The following is a 14,223-nucleotide window of genomic DNA, read 5'->3' as shown; positions in this document are numbered from 1 at the left end:
CTGGAGGAGGAGGCGGCAGAGGCGGAGTACCAGAAGGCGCTGGCACACGCCATGGCTGACTCCGTCTAGGACGCGCAACGCAAGGTGGAGGAGGAGGAGGAAGCCTACCAGGAGCGGCTGGCGAAGGGGATGGCGCTCTCAGTGGGGGGCATCCCGCCGTCCCCGCTGAGGCTGCTGCCACCGCCGACGACGCTGGAGCCCGAGGCCAAGCCGACCCTGACACACCATGCCTACGAGTGGACGGGGCAGGTTCAGGAGTTCGTCAACGCGCCCCCGATCTGGCTCGGGGCAACGCCGGAGCAGGAGGGCATGTACCTCAACTTGTGGCGGTCGACCAGGCTGAGGGAGAAGCGGCTGGCCGGCAAGCAGCAGATGCAGCTGGAGGTGGAGGCCGAGGAGCACGAGAGGGAGGAGGAGGAGCGCGACTGCCAAGCCAGCAGACGTCGGCGCAACAGGCGCTGGAGGAGGCAGCTAGGGCGGCATAGAATATTAAATCCGGAATTAATTTAAAGAAGAAAGAAAACAGAATGAGAAAAGAAAAGACAAAATTAAATTGTAAAAGAACAGGGGTGTGAAGCCCCGCACATGGGCCGGCCCATGAACACATACATGAGTAGGACATGCGTGAGAAAAATAAAGTTAGAAATTGTGGATCAAACCCTAGTCTCACGGCTAAAAGAGCGATTGGCCAACCACTCTCTTGCTCATCATTTTGTGAACTCTACTCGTCGCACTCCTATAAAACAACGAAAGAGGCGTCGATTTTTTGTCCGAAAAATAGAATCATTTTTCTACTTACGGATGGCATTAGTGGGTAATTTTAATTAATTTGGAGGATAATTTTAATGACGGACGACCAGAAGCGATAGCCGCTTTATTAATAGGTAAAGATAAAGATATCGTCCAGCGTGTACTGGAATGATACCACTATATCAGGATCTACCAACAGTCTCTCGCACGTTGGTCCTTTCACTTCCTTTTCTAAGCTACAAGGATCGATCATTATTAGTTGGTCCGGTCCTAGCTTGTGCCCAGCTTGAAAATGCATGCAAGGAATGAAGGGAAACACTTTCTATCAGAAGTCTGATAGGCAACTTTTGTCAGGTGCCGTGTGTGCTAACAGGAAGCAATTATTAAGACACAATCAAACCACCATGAACAGCTTAGTAATAGATCCAACGGCCATCTTACATCTTATCCTAATCGGTAGTCTGATCCCTAGTGCTTCCCAAGAGAGAATGTAAGCGGGCTCTCATACAAGAGCTATCTGCAAACACGTGCTCCTAGACACTATGTGAGAATGAAAAATTGGCCATATATTAATAAAGTAACACATATAGCTAATTGTTATACATGTTGGCTATAAGGTTGGCTATAGATGACATGACATTTTCTGATAGCCAACAGTTGGCTATTCTGATCCCTAGTGCTTCCCAAGAGAGAATGTAAGCGGACTTTCATGCAAGAGCCATCTGCAAACACGTGCTCCTAGACACTATGTGAGAATGAAAGATTGGCCATATATTAATAAAGTAGCACATATAGCTAATTGTTATACATGTTGGCTATAAGATTGGCTATAGATGACATGACATTTACTGATAGCCAACAGTTGGCTATTCTGATCCCTAGTGCTTCCCAAGAGAGAATATAATGTAAGCAGGCTCTCATGCAAGAGCCATCTGCAAACACATGCTCCTAGACACTATGTGAGAATGAAAGATGGGCTATATATTAATAAAGTAGCACATATAGCTAATTGTTATACATGTTGGCTATAAGGTTGGCTATAGATGACATGACATTTTCTGATAGCCAACAGTTGGCTATACTATTAACCATGCTCTGCGCCTATGAAAATATTGTGAGTTTTTTTTAGAATAAAAATATTACGAGTTTAAGCTCTCTTTTTTGCGGGTGGTGAGTTTAAGCTGGTCAGGTGACAAAGACAAAGTAGCTAGTTGCTGCTCGATGTAGCCCTCTATTTGAAACGGTGAAAATTCGCATTTTAGAGTTTTAAAAAACTACAAAAAAAAATAATTATCCACATTTACATATGGATGGATACTACAAGTGTGTAAATTTTCAGGAGAAATACATTTATTTAGGAGCTACACAAAAAACAACAAAAACAATATCTTGGGGGCAGGCACCAATTAAGATTACATCTACCAAGAACCATCTGTCGGCAGGAACTAATCTGGTCAATGCTGTGCGCTGTGCAGGAAGGTAGTGTCTGCAATTTTAAACCCCAAACCCTAGTCTCTGCTTTGGTATTCTCAAGCTTAAGACGAAGGAATTCTAGACCTCAAAGTTAAGACAAGGATGTTAATCGCGCGTAAGATATATAGGGCAATAATAAAGGTAAAAAAATTGGCAACTACCGGCAGATGGAATCTGGCGACTGACCGACGGTGCGTAGTTCGCCGCTGCCGCCGCCAAGCGTGCGCCTATGCCGTCTGGTGGTGGGGAGGGGATGGGAGGGGCTGGGGGACACGGAGACGATGGGAGGGGCTAGGGGACACAGAGACTGTGTATTCTGGAGAGAGATGGGGAGTGGAGGCTCCGTCGCCGGAGTCGGAGTGGTCGAGCTCGCCGCCGGCGAGGAGGCCTTATCGAATGAGTTTTTCTTTTTCTTTTTTGAGCGGTGCCTTTTTTTTTGAGAAAATTTTGGGCAGTGCCTAATCGAATGAGTGAGAGCAAAGCCCACAACACTTTTTTTCCACCGCCCATGGCCCATAAGCCCATATCCCTTGCTCATCTCTCACCTCGTTGAATCGAGAGTTCCTCAAAGAAAAAAACCCATTGAGTCGACATTTTTGTGGTTGACACTTCTTCCCTTTCAACAGAAATCCCAAAAGGCTAAAAAAACAGAAATCCAAAATTCTTTTAATAAAAAAATGAATTCCAGATTGATCTTGTGAAGGACATGGGTGTAGCCGTGTAGCTACAACTTGAACACTGACCTCTTCTTGTGAGATCATGGCAATGTTAGCTCTTCTTCCCGATGAAGCTTTTCGATGCAAATTCAGGGTGTGCCTCAGCGGGGAGGTCCTCTGGAGCGCCTTACGCACCAAATTGCTCATAAATTGCGAACATGGGTTGCAGCCTAGTAGGCTCACCTGTTGCCCCACGCGTTGGTCCGCTCATTAGCCCCGCCTCTCGCTAGTTGCCATTTTTGTTGTTGCTGCTGCAAGTTGGCATTTCCTAAAGGGCGTGTTTCGCACCCATTATAAGTCTTTCTGCAATCGGGTGCATACCCCCACTTCCCATTAGGCCAGCCCATATACCTTCTCTTTTCTGTTTAAACTCCAAAATAGGTGTGGCGAAAAGGGGTTCGAACTCGTACCTTTAGCGCTGAAAGGAACCATAGTAACTACTACACTAGCTTACCGCTTGTGTACATTTACTTTTTTGTTTTTCCGAATTCATTGGTCATTTTCCTGATGTTTTTATTCTGATTTCTTTTTTCTTGTTCCCTTTTCCATTTAGTGCTTTTCTTAAATTGTGATTTCTATTTTAAAATCGATGATTTCTTTTGAAATTTGGTATTTTTTTCCAAAATCCATGAACTTTTTTCAAAATCATGAATATTTTTCAAAATCAAAGAACAGTTTTTCAATTTCGTGAACTTTAAAAAAAAACTGATGATTTTATTCATATTCCTGATTTTTTTATCATATTTATGAACTTTTTTACTAATTTATGAAATTTTTCGAAATTGATGACAGTTTTTAAAATTCATCATATTTTTGAAAAGTCGATGAACTTTTTCAAAATTGATGAATAACCTGTTTGATATCCATGATTTTTTCAAAATTAATGACAGTTTTTGAAAATTTGTTATATTTTTAAAAAAATTGAAGGGAGCGTCTGATCGAACGAACTTCGCTGGCCCGTGAGCTGCTAGGGGCGCGCGTGAGCGCTGGCTCATATTTCTGACGCGTAAGGCGGGCACTCTAGATGGGTCGGTCCAGCCTCGCGGGAGACTACGGCCTCGTTTCCTTAAAGCCTCAAATGATTGATACATACGGAAAACTGTAAGGTTTTGGATCCAATGACTGAGTCAGATTATTTTGTGAGCATGGGAAATAATTTAATCATCAATAAATATGGCATGCAAGATATATGGGCAAAGTGGAGATTCTATAACACGTTTCATAGATAGGAGGGGGGGGGGACTCACTTTAGCACCTTGACGGGTTAAGACTCGAGATTGTAGAAGCTACAGTACATAAACCACTACAAGGATTTATATGAGAGCCTTGTTGACTTGAAGACCACCATCACCTTTGGTGGGAAGGAAAGTAAAAAGGGCAATAGCATAAAAGGTCATAAGTTACCACGAGCGAGGCTATAAGAGGAAACATGGCCTATACTTCACGACAGGCCATTGATTATGGACCTAGCTCACAGTCCATGGTAGACCTTCGACCTTGAATCTTTAGGAGTCTCGTCTTCTTTATTGGTGTTCAGCTTCTTTCTTCTATCTAGGAATTGTTTGGCTTTGAACTTTATTTCGTCCTGGGTCACGTGCGTGGCCCAATGTGGCATGTTCCAAAGTTGAGCTAGCCGCTTGGGCCTCTACACACACCCTGGTTCCGAGTACAGTGTCCACCACACTTCCTCCCAAGGGGCATGGGTCATGTGCGGATACCTCTGCCGTGGAACCTCCTTAGTATTGACAGCTCCCCTATGGCACTACTCTTATCTTCTGCCCTCCTCGAATCTAGCATGTTAACCTTCATTATTATTACGAACTGATCTAATTAAGGCTCACAACCCATAGGTTACCGGTTTAAATACCAGAAAATCATAATGAAATGCACACAACGCCCACCAATGAGCATTTGGTAAGAATTGAACTCTGGTCATTAGTTTTATAATACAAAGGGCTATGCTACACTTTGGGCTATGCTGTTGTTGTCCACAAGTCTATGAACTAGATAAATTAGATTAAACCTTGGGTGCTAGAATACATATTACAAACATAGACGATGAAGCTTTTTCTTTCCGATACATCATGGTAGTATGGCACTACTTTTATAGTATTTAATAATAACATCAGTCTGATCGCTTGACCATAATCTCATGAATTACAAATATAACACTTCTGTTCACTCACTCTACAGTAGGGTATAAGGCTTTACTAACACATATTGTATTAATTCTCTTTCAGATAAAAGATATGCGTGTCACAGAATCTGGGCATCTGGAGTATTACTTGGAGTATATTGACTATACTGAAGAAGGTAAGCATATCTTTATATGGAAGCTCTGTTTTTTCTTTTGCACATAACCTTTTGTTTTTCTAAGAGAGTATATTGACTATACTGACCAAGATTATAACTGTTCGTTTTCTTTACACCTCATATCGTTACTCCCAATGCCCTTTGCAGCCAACGAATGAATTGGAGTCTTCCAAAAGAACCCATTCAACCAGGCATGCCTGGAAGGGAAATCAAATGGCAGTACTGAAATAATGTTGCGTCCTTCCTTTCCTCAGTGGTTTAGGGGGCAACAGGTTCCTAAGCACTTTTCAAAGAGCGAGGTGATAGCACGTGTTTGTGATACCTGGAAAGTAGGTGATTGGGTTGACTGGCATAATAAAGATTGTTACTGGACTGGGCAGATTATTGAGTTGACCAGTAAAACTGTGGTTGAGGTAAACATTTACTCCCTCATTTACAAAATATTTTGAAGTTCTAGTTTTGTCCCAACTCAAACTTCTTTAGGTTTGACCGAGTCTGTAGAAAAATATACGAACATCTGCAATGCTAGCTCCCAATAGCATTTTGGTTTGGCACTCTCAAATTCCCAGCACCAGGTCCAGGTTGTCCTCCTTCACTCTCACCCACGGATGATTTGGTCTTCCTTAACATGAAGCACCAATCAACAGTTCAACACAAGCAGGTAGCAGTAGCACAGGGAAGCAACAAACAAGCAAGCAGCACGAGAACAACATGGGGAAGCAACAAGCAGCAGCAGCAGCAGATGAGCAGCATGGGGAAGCAACTAGCGAGCAGCTGCAGCAAGGGCATGACGAACAGGGGAAGCAAGCAGCAGCTGTCAATAAAAAAATCGATTCAAATAGATGAAAGAGGTCGAGGTTACCTGCTCCAGCATGGTTGCCGTTGGGAGGAGAGGCTCCTGCACTTGGGGGACGGCTACGGTTGAGTGCAGGCGGCGGCGGCGACTCCATACAGCGGTGGCAGCGGCGAGTCCAGGAGGCTTCCCAGCTCCCCCTTTTGTGGCGCCCGTGAATGCAACCTGCAAAAAAAAGGGTTTCCTATCAGGCCGAAGCGTAGTTGGGCCTCCCGAGTCCCTCACGTGTCCCCTACATGTCCCAGCCGTGTCCTCCTTTTTTTAATACGTAATTCACGAAATATGGCGGTATACGCGTGTCCGAGCGTGTCCCTGTTTCCGGCCATATCCTGCGGTGTCCATGCTTTGTAGTCTGGTGGTCCAATTATGTTACGGGCTGGTAACACACAATCAACTTTCTTGCTGATGAAGATGACACGCACTGATAAAACGACATCAAATGAACTTTCATGCTCTGGTCAATGATTAAAATATGAAGTGGGACAAATTGTGTTATCATTTGATCTCCATGTTTTCATGCTGATTATTGGTTTTCTGCCATAACCAACATTATCAGAGACAATAACTCGCATTTTCCTGCTTGACATTTTTCTACAGGTAAAGTTCTTGGATCATCCCATGGGTGAAGGCGAGCAATGTTCTGCAAAGAAAAAGGACCTGAGGCCTGCGCTTGATTGGTCCATCATTAAAGGCTGGACCGTACCTCTTTCGGCGGTAAGTTCCCAAGGTTTAGGTTCTAGCTTCTAAATACATTTTGTTAATTAATGCTTGTAGCAGCGAGTTGAGGTGATCCTTGACCAGTTGTAGACATCTTTTTTGGATGGATGGTCTACCTTATATTCCGCAGTTTAAACCAAATTTGTTGTCTATTTTTGTAGACATCTTATAGTGTATCTATTTATGGTCAGGCAAAAGGGAAAAGCTGGCATGCTGCTCATCTGGTTCATCCTAAATCTGGTACGACTGATCTTTTGTGGAAATATATGGCTGTAAATGCACGCTAGGAAACTGGTGAAATTAAGTTTCATGTTCGCGTGGTGGTTTTCAGATGTAGAAGAGAGGAGCAGCACAGATGAAGATGAAGCTCTGGGATCTTCATCAACCATCAAAACACATTCGTCGGAGAGAAACATCGTATCTAATAAGCTAAGCAATAAGAGGAGCACCATCCTGACATCCACGGAAAAAGCGATGGCGACACACATATCACCAGACCCCAATCGACGGCGTACCCGCAGTTCCTGTGGGCTACTGGTATCTCCATTGGAGCCTGCCACCGTCGAACTGAATGGAAGCGGTTCCCGCCGGTACCCCTTTCGGGTCCGGAGGAACGCAGCAGAACAACAGAGATGAAGGTGGTAACGCCGCACACTTGATGACCCCCACGGGGGGTTTATGGGCATTATGGGATATACTTAGTGAGTATATACCACATCAGCTCTATATACGCCGAAAATGGCCGATCTCTGTATTTGCGGAATCGGCCATATAGGCAGCAGAGGGAGACTTTTTGCGACATTTTTTGTGAATATTTGGGCCATGATCCATTGACTGGCTGTTACTCGGCAGAAGATGCAAACATGGGCTGGTTGTTACTTGGACTTGCGTTGTCTCATGTGGTTCTGAACCTCCGGGGCCTAATCAGACTGCACAAAAGCTAAGGCCCGTGGTGGAAAAGGAAAAAAACATATACTCCTGTTTTTTTTCAGAACTGACACAAGTATTAAACGAGCAAATGGTAGAGATTCCTGGAATTTCCTATTGGACGCATGTTGTGTTGTGTCAAGCTGTCGAGGTTACGCACAGGCTTCCCGAGCGAGCGCGTGATATGGGCCGGCCCATTGATGATGATTGCTGCGATCCTGGTTTTTGGAACCTTCAAGCCGTTTTTTTTCCTGTTTTGGGAACCTTCTAGGAGGTTCCTGAACCGGTTTTTTCTTGCTCTGTTTATTTTTTCGTTTTCCTTCTTTTTCTTTTCTCTCCTTTTCCATTTTCTGTTTATTTTTATTTTGTTTCTATTTCGTTTTTTCCTTCCATTTCAATTTAATTTTGCATTTTCTTTCTTCAACGTTCTTTCAGATTTTTTAAAAATCATTGCGTTTTAAAATTTGGTTCATAAATCAAAAAAATGTCCATGATTATGAATTTTTCTGTACTTCTCAAAAAATGTTCTGAGTACTAAAACAATCAAAAAATTTTAAAAATGTTCATGTTTCAAAAATTGTTACAAATGTCCCATTTTTTCCGGAGTTCAAAAAATGTTCACATTTTTAAAAAAAACCCAATTCTCAAAAAATGACCATGTTTTCTTATTTTTTTCTGTATGTTTTTCTTCAAAATGTTAAAAAAAATCGAAATTTTGTTCTGAATTTTAAAAAATGTTCTTGTTTTCAAATTTTTGCAGGAGTTCAAAAATAGTTCACAAATTTTGAAAAAGTTTGTGTTTTCAAATTTTGTTTTTTTTAAATTGTTCGGAAGGTTGTTCAAAAGTTATTCGGAACTTCACTAAATGTTTCTGTCTTCAATTGTTTTTACAAAAAAAATTAATTTTAATGTTTCCATTTTATAGGAGTTTCATAAAATGTTCGTGTTTTCAAATTTTCTTTGGAAGTTTCAAAAAATGTTCGCTTTTCCAAATTTTGTTTTAGAATTACAAACAATGTTCCCGTTTCAAAAAAGTGTTCATGATTTTCAGAAAATGCCTTCCAGCATTTAATGATTTGCAATGCCTTACAAAAATTGTGTTTGAAATTTCAGTAATTTTTACCGAATCTGCGCTGGGGTTTGTTTCTTAAGAGTATGTGTTGTCTTAAAATCACTGAAGCTCGATAGCTCAGCTGGTTGTATCGACAATTTGCCGCAGAGCGCATCACATAGGAGGTCGCGAGAATCACTACTATTTCAACATCCTCTCTCTACCTCTCATCCTGATTAATACATCATCATAATTGAAATGCTTTTGGGCATTTTGTTTGATTCACTTCGCCGTGCATATGATCAGTGTCCGCGCAAACATGCCAACCCAACACTGACGCCTACAATTGTCTCAAACTGGCAAGCCAAACTTGAACAGCAAACACGGCTCAGTCCACCAAAGGAGGGATCTGAAAATGCCATACAACTACGTGAAACTTGTATGAAAAGACAAGGGCGACCGTCAAATTACGATAAGGCAAGCAAAGGACATGTGATACATGTGGTTCTTCGTTTGACAGGGCCATTACTAAATGCACAGTCAACACTTACTATCTGTGGAAGAAGCTCAGTTCCGTCTGATTCTCTTATTGCAGCCTGGAATTGCCCAAAGTTCTCATACTCAATTAGAGCATATCCCTTCATATATAGGAGAAGGCAAACCACACAAATATTTGCGTTAGCAACAATGACACGTTGAACGCCATTTTATTTTATACAAGTACCACTTTGCACCAAGCTTTGCACGCAATTGTTCCACTTCGAACCACATTTTAGCATTTGAAGTGTTTCTTACATGATGAGCCCGACTTGTCAGGGCATTGTTGTGGCCCTCGTTCGACATTAATCCTTTGTCTTAGCCTCTACCACATCGATCCCAGGTTAGCCGCTACCACATCGGGTGCGTAAGGAAATGCGCGTACCACTTGGCATGCGAGGTGTCAGCGTCACCCGGAAGCATGGAGCCGTGACATGAGAACCACTTCAAATACTAAAATGTGGTTCAAAACTATAACCATATGTGTTCAAAATCTGGTGAAAAACAGGCTCACAAAATGGAGTACTCCACAAAGTGAGAATAGAATGTTGTTCAACACGTCACTGTATCACAAATATCTGCCTGTTCACAGTGGAATTTACTCTTTCTTTTTTACACTCCGTAGCAGCTTTGCTTGACCCGTTTGAGCCTGCGATTATAGCATCTCGATGGATTAATGAACAAGGCTGTGGTATAGGATTCGGACCCAAGATTGATGAATCGTCTATGTACGTGCCCGTACCCAGAGAGACGACCTTTACCTAGCTAGAACCACTCGCTTCCACCTATAGTTTCGGCAGAACTAGTATTAGTGCCACTGCCATTTGGTCAGAGAGGTGCCTAGAGTGAGTGGGAGAGGAAGCTTTGACATCGATCGGTAATGAGGAAGGGACCTTCTCCTTTGTTCTCGCTCGCACACGCCGTGCCGATCCTCCTGGTGATTGTATGCTGCTGCTCCCTGCTGCTACCCTGCTCTTGTTCTGCCGCCGCTGACCAAGGTAACGGCGTGTTCCGGGAGAAAGGTAGCCACCAGTTCATGCTGTTTTTTCTCGTGTGCTTGGACTTTATGTTCAACTGGCGCTAGTTGTGTGATTTGCATGCCATGGTGGTGTTCATGCAGGTGCGGGCTATAGTTTTCCGAACGCGGGGCGTGTACCAGTATACTCGCCGACGCCGCCCCAGCTCGGGCCGCCGAGAGGCCAGGGCGGAGGCAGCGGCAGCGGTGGCGTTAGCGGTGGCAGTGGCCATGTCTATGGTCAGCCACCGCCGGCGGCACTTGCGCCGCCACACCGTGATGACCCGCACCCGCGGCTACGCTGCAAGAGCCGGCACGGCAGGAGGAACTGAACAACTCCCCCTCGAGTCTAGCACCCGATCAGATGCCGTCGTCCCCAACGGGCTTGGAGTGGAGAGATTAATAATTGCATGATTCAACAAAGTTTGGGGCTATTAGTGGCTTTGTATCTTCAGGCTCATCATGTTTTTTTAATGTAAACAGTTTCTTCTCGACCGAAATTGCTGTATATTGGGCCAAAAGCAATAAGTTTGTTATTTTTCGTCTGATTCCTTTTTTGACAATTGTTTTTGCGCATATATCGGTATCACCTTTCACAAGTAGTACATTATTTTGGAAGTTTATTGTTCTTTTGTGGCTTCCTTGCAAATGAAAATCTTAACATGATGCCTATTGGTGAAGAAGGAATCATTGGGCATCGCGAGGCTTTTCAATAATTTTATGATCACAAAGATCAATCGTCAAGCCACTGTGGTGGCACATGAGCAAAGTTCAGTTTTGGTAATAGATCAAAATGATGTTTTTCTTGATAGTGTTCCGCCCTGTGTGGTGTATGTATAACAAAATATCATAGGTACCTTTTGATTAAAATTAATATATGGGGAGGTTTATTTTTCAAATTTTTTTGAAAGAGAAATAGCATCAATGCACATATGCAGTGTAGTGAACATTGACCTACACGATATAAATATGCAACAACTCTTGTAGGGATTGGAAATCAAGATGTGTGTATATCGTACCAAAAGAAAACCACATCCAATTTGGTGTATATCCAAGCATTAAAGAACACACACTATTTTTTGTAGTTACTCAACACAACAAAATTTGTATTTCATTTCTTATCCACGGCAGAATTGGTCTTCTATTTTGCACTCAATGTGCAAATTAAATTTAAATTTGTAATTTTGTTGTATGGTAGATGCCTATATTGTTAACTTGTATGGAAATTTTGATGCTTGTTTCATACCTTAATCTTATTTTGGTATCGCGGTAGCACTTACAAACAACAATAGTACTAGTAGATACTCTGTGTCTCATGGCGCAAGGAGTTCTACTCAACCGACATTTGTATGTACGGTCTTTTCATCCGGATTGATAAATGACATGTTTTATGTTGTTATAGTACTCCAAAAGAGATACTCCCTGATACATATTAATTGTCATTGCTTGGAACTTTGAACTAACACTACTTCAATACATTCTTAGTTGTACACACCAGGGTAAAAATGATAAAGTCAAAGCCCAATTATGAAAATGGACCGAACAGCCAAAAAAATGAATGTGAAAAAACTTATCAGAGCCAGGTTCAAAAATGAATGTGAAAAAACTTATCAGAGCCAGGTTTCGATCCTGGGACCTGTGGGTTATGGGCCCACCACGCTTCCGCTGCGCCACTCTGATTGTTTTGTGTGATTAGCGATCTTTGCTTTACTTATCACTGAAATCTAAGTACAAGACTAGTGCAACGCCGACTCCAAGTAAGCTTGCCGTTGCGGCTGCAACGAGCTGTGCATCTTGTAGTACTTTTTTTATGGAGTGGTAAATTGTTTACTTTAGCACGTATATCTTCGTGGCATGCATGCCTCGATCTACTTACACTTACTAGCAGCTTAGCTTTGCTTGACTGGTTCAAGCCTGCAACTGCGATTGAGATGCACCCACATCAAAGATTGATTGTCCACATAGTGTCAGAGACGACTTTGAGCACTTGACTTGCAGCACTGGTACAATGGCAGCATCAAGGATCGTGATTACATTAGGTTAATCAAGATGTTCAGACAACCTTTTGACTTGACGCACACTTGTTAGAGTACTTAAACTAAGAAGGAGTAACCCGGCCACAAAGTGAGGCCGAATCATTTCTTCAGAATTGAAGCTGGCCAGAGAAAGGATCATCGACCATGAAGCGGCTTTCTTCTTCTCGGCCCTCGCTCCGACGCGTTGTGGCAATCATCATGGTGATCGTATGCTGCTGCTCCCTGCTGCCATGTCCATGCTCTGCGGTTTGCAAAGGTATGTAGCCACGTGTCGCTTCTAGTTCATACATTTTGGAAGTGGATGCCCGTTTTGACATATAACTTGTTGTGATGGCATCAGGGCATTCATTTGGTCAGGGGGCTGGGGAGGGGCCAGGGGGAGGAGGAAACCATTTTGGTCAGGGGGTTGGGGAGGGCGTAGGGGGGGAAGGAACTGGGGTAGGAGGAAACCAAGTAGGACAGACGCCTCCCGCGCCGCGGGGTAAGACGCCGAGGAACCACAGGTGACGTGACGGCTCCTACTATGCGCGGTTACTGGAAGCTGATTGCTGCTTGTCTCCCCGAAGGTGGTTTGGGTCCTTTGGGATGATGCCTCTATCTTTAGAGCAAGTGCTGGTTTTGGTTGTAATTTGTTCTATGATCCCCAGCTTTTCAAGCATTTGTATCTCATAATAGTAGGTTTTTGCCTAATAGTGCTTGTTCGAGAGCGAACATCGTTCAGAGCGGGTTTCTTACTAGTGTTCCAACTCGCAACTCTCTTTATTGTTTTGTTTTCTTACTAGTGCAAGTGTTATTTTCTTAAGCAATTAGTGGAAATGGGTTTAGTTAGGTTGTAAACCCAAACAAGGTGAAGCTATGGAATTCAATTGGTGAGGCGATGCTAGTGCTCGCGCATGCTCTTCATGCACCATCAATGTTGATGTATGTGTGCTCGGGCTACTAAAACAAGACTTATTTTGTAATGTGGGAAATTCGTACATGTCAACCTTACATCTCTCTGTATCTTCACATAATTGTTAGCTAATACACACTGACCTTGCAATTAAAACAATGCATGTATCCATTGCAATGAAAACAAATACATGCATGTGACGAGAAAACGAGGGATGAGCAATGCAACAATAATTGGTTTGTAGAAGAGTTAAGGGATTTGATATGAGGTCGAACATTTTCATTTAGCACAACAATTAGAGGATTTACATGTTGGAATCCTCCTGGGAATATATGATTTCCCACCACCACCATTTCCATTTTTTCTTACATGTCAATGAGTATAATATTTTAGCGAATGGCCACACGCAGTCAATATGGTGATCCTAGCTAGTCGTGATGTTAATGATCTAGAATGATCATATGCTCGGACAAGTAGGAGGGCACTCACAATCTAGAGGCCTAACTCTCTTCCAAGGGGAAGGATCCCATTGACATCTCATCGATGATGAGGAGTAGCTTACTAAGACCCATGTGTTAGCTAGATGTGCTCACTCAATTATCTTTGGTTGACTTTTTGTTGGGCATTATTAATTTAAAGCTGGCGCTGCTCCTGTCTTTCCTCTATAAATTCTACTCACATACCAAATGTAATATTACCCCGATGCCTATCGGTGAGCCAGTCACTCCTCTGTTACTTCCCGCCAACTGACAATCTCTTCATGTCCTGAATTGACACTCTTTCGGTGCATGCTCATTGAGCTTGTGTTTCCTATTTGTCATTACCACCTCGCCACTGGCAAGACCACCCTAATATTGGGTTTTGGATGGCTAGGGAGCGACAATGGTGCAACTCCCTGGTGGTTGAACCCTGTGTTAGGATAGTGGTTTCGATATTGCTGCTC

General features: G+C 43.0%; 1 pseudogene; it reads left to right on the top strand.

The window, feature by feature from the left end:
- Positions 1–129: 129 nt before the first annotated feature.
- Positions 130–7,772, top strand: LOC119279046 (annotated as a pseudogene).
- The last annotated feature ends 6,451 nt before the right edge of the window (positions 7,773–14,223 follow it).

This window comes from Triticum dicoccoides, chromosome 3B (assembly GCF_002162155.2).
Source record: "Triticum dicoccoides isolate Atlit2015 ecotype Zavitan chromosome 3B, WEW_v2.0, whole genome shotgun sequence".
Taxonomy (NCBI): domain Eukaryota; kingdom Viridiplantae; phylum Streptophyta; class Magnoliopsida; order Poales; family Poaceae; genus Triticum; species Triticum dicoccoides.
Note: the sequence above shows the minus strand (reverse complement) of the source record. Positions and strands in the feature narration are given on the sequence as shown.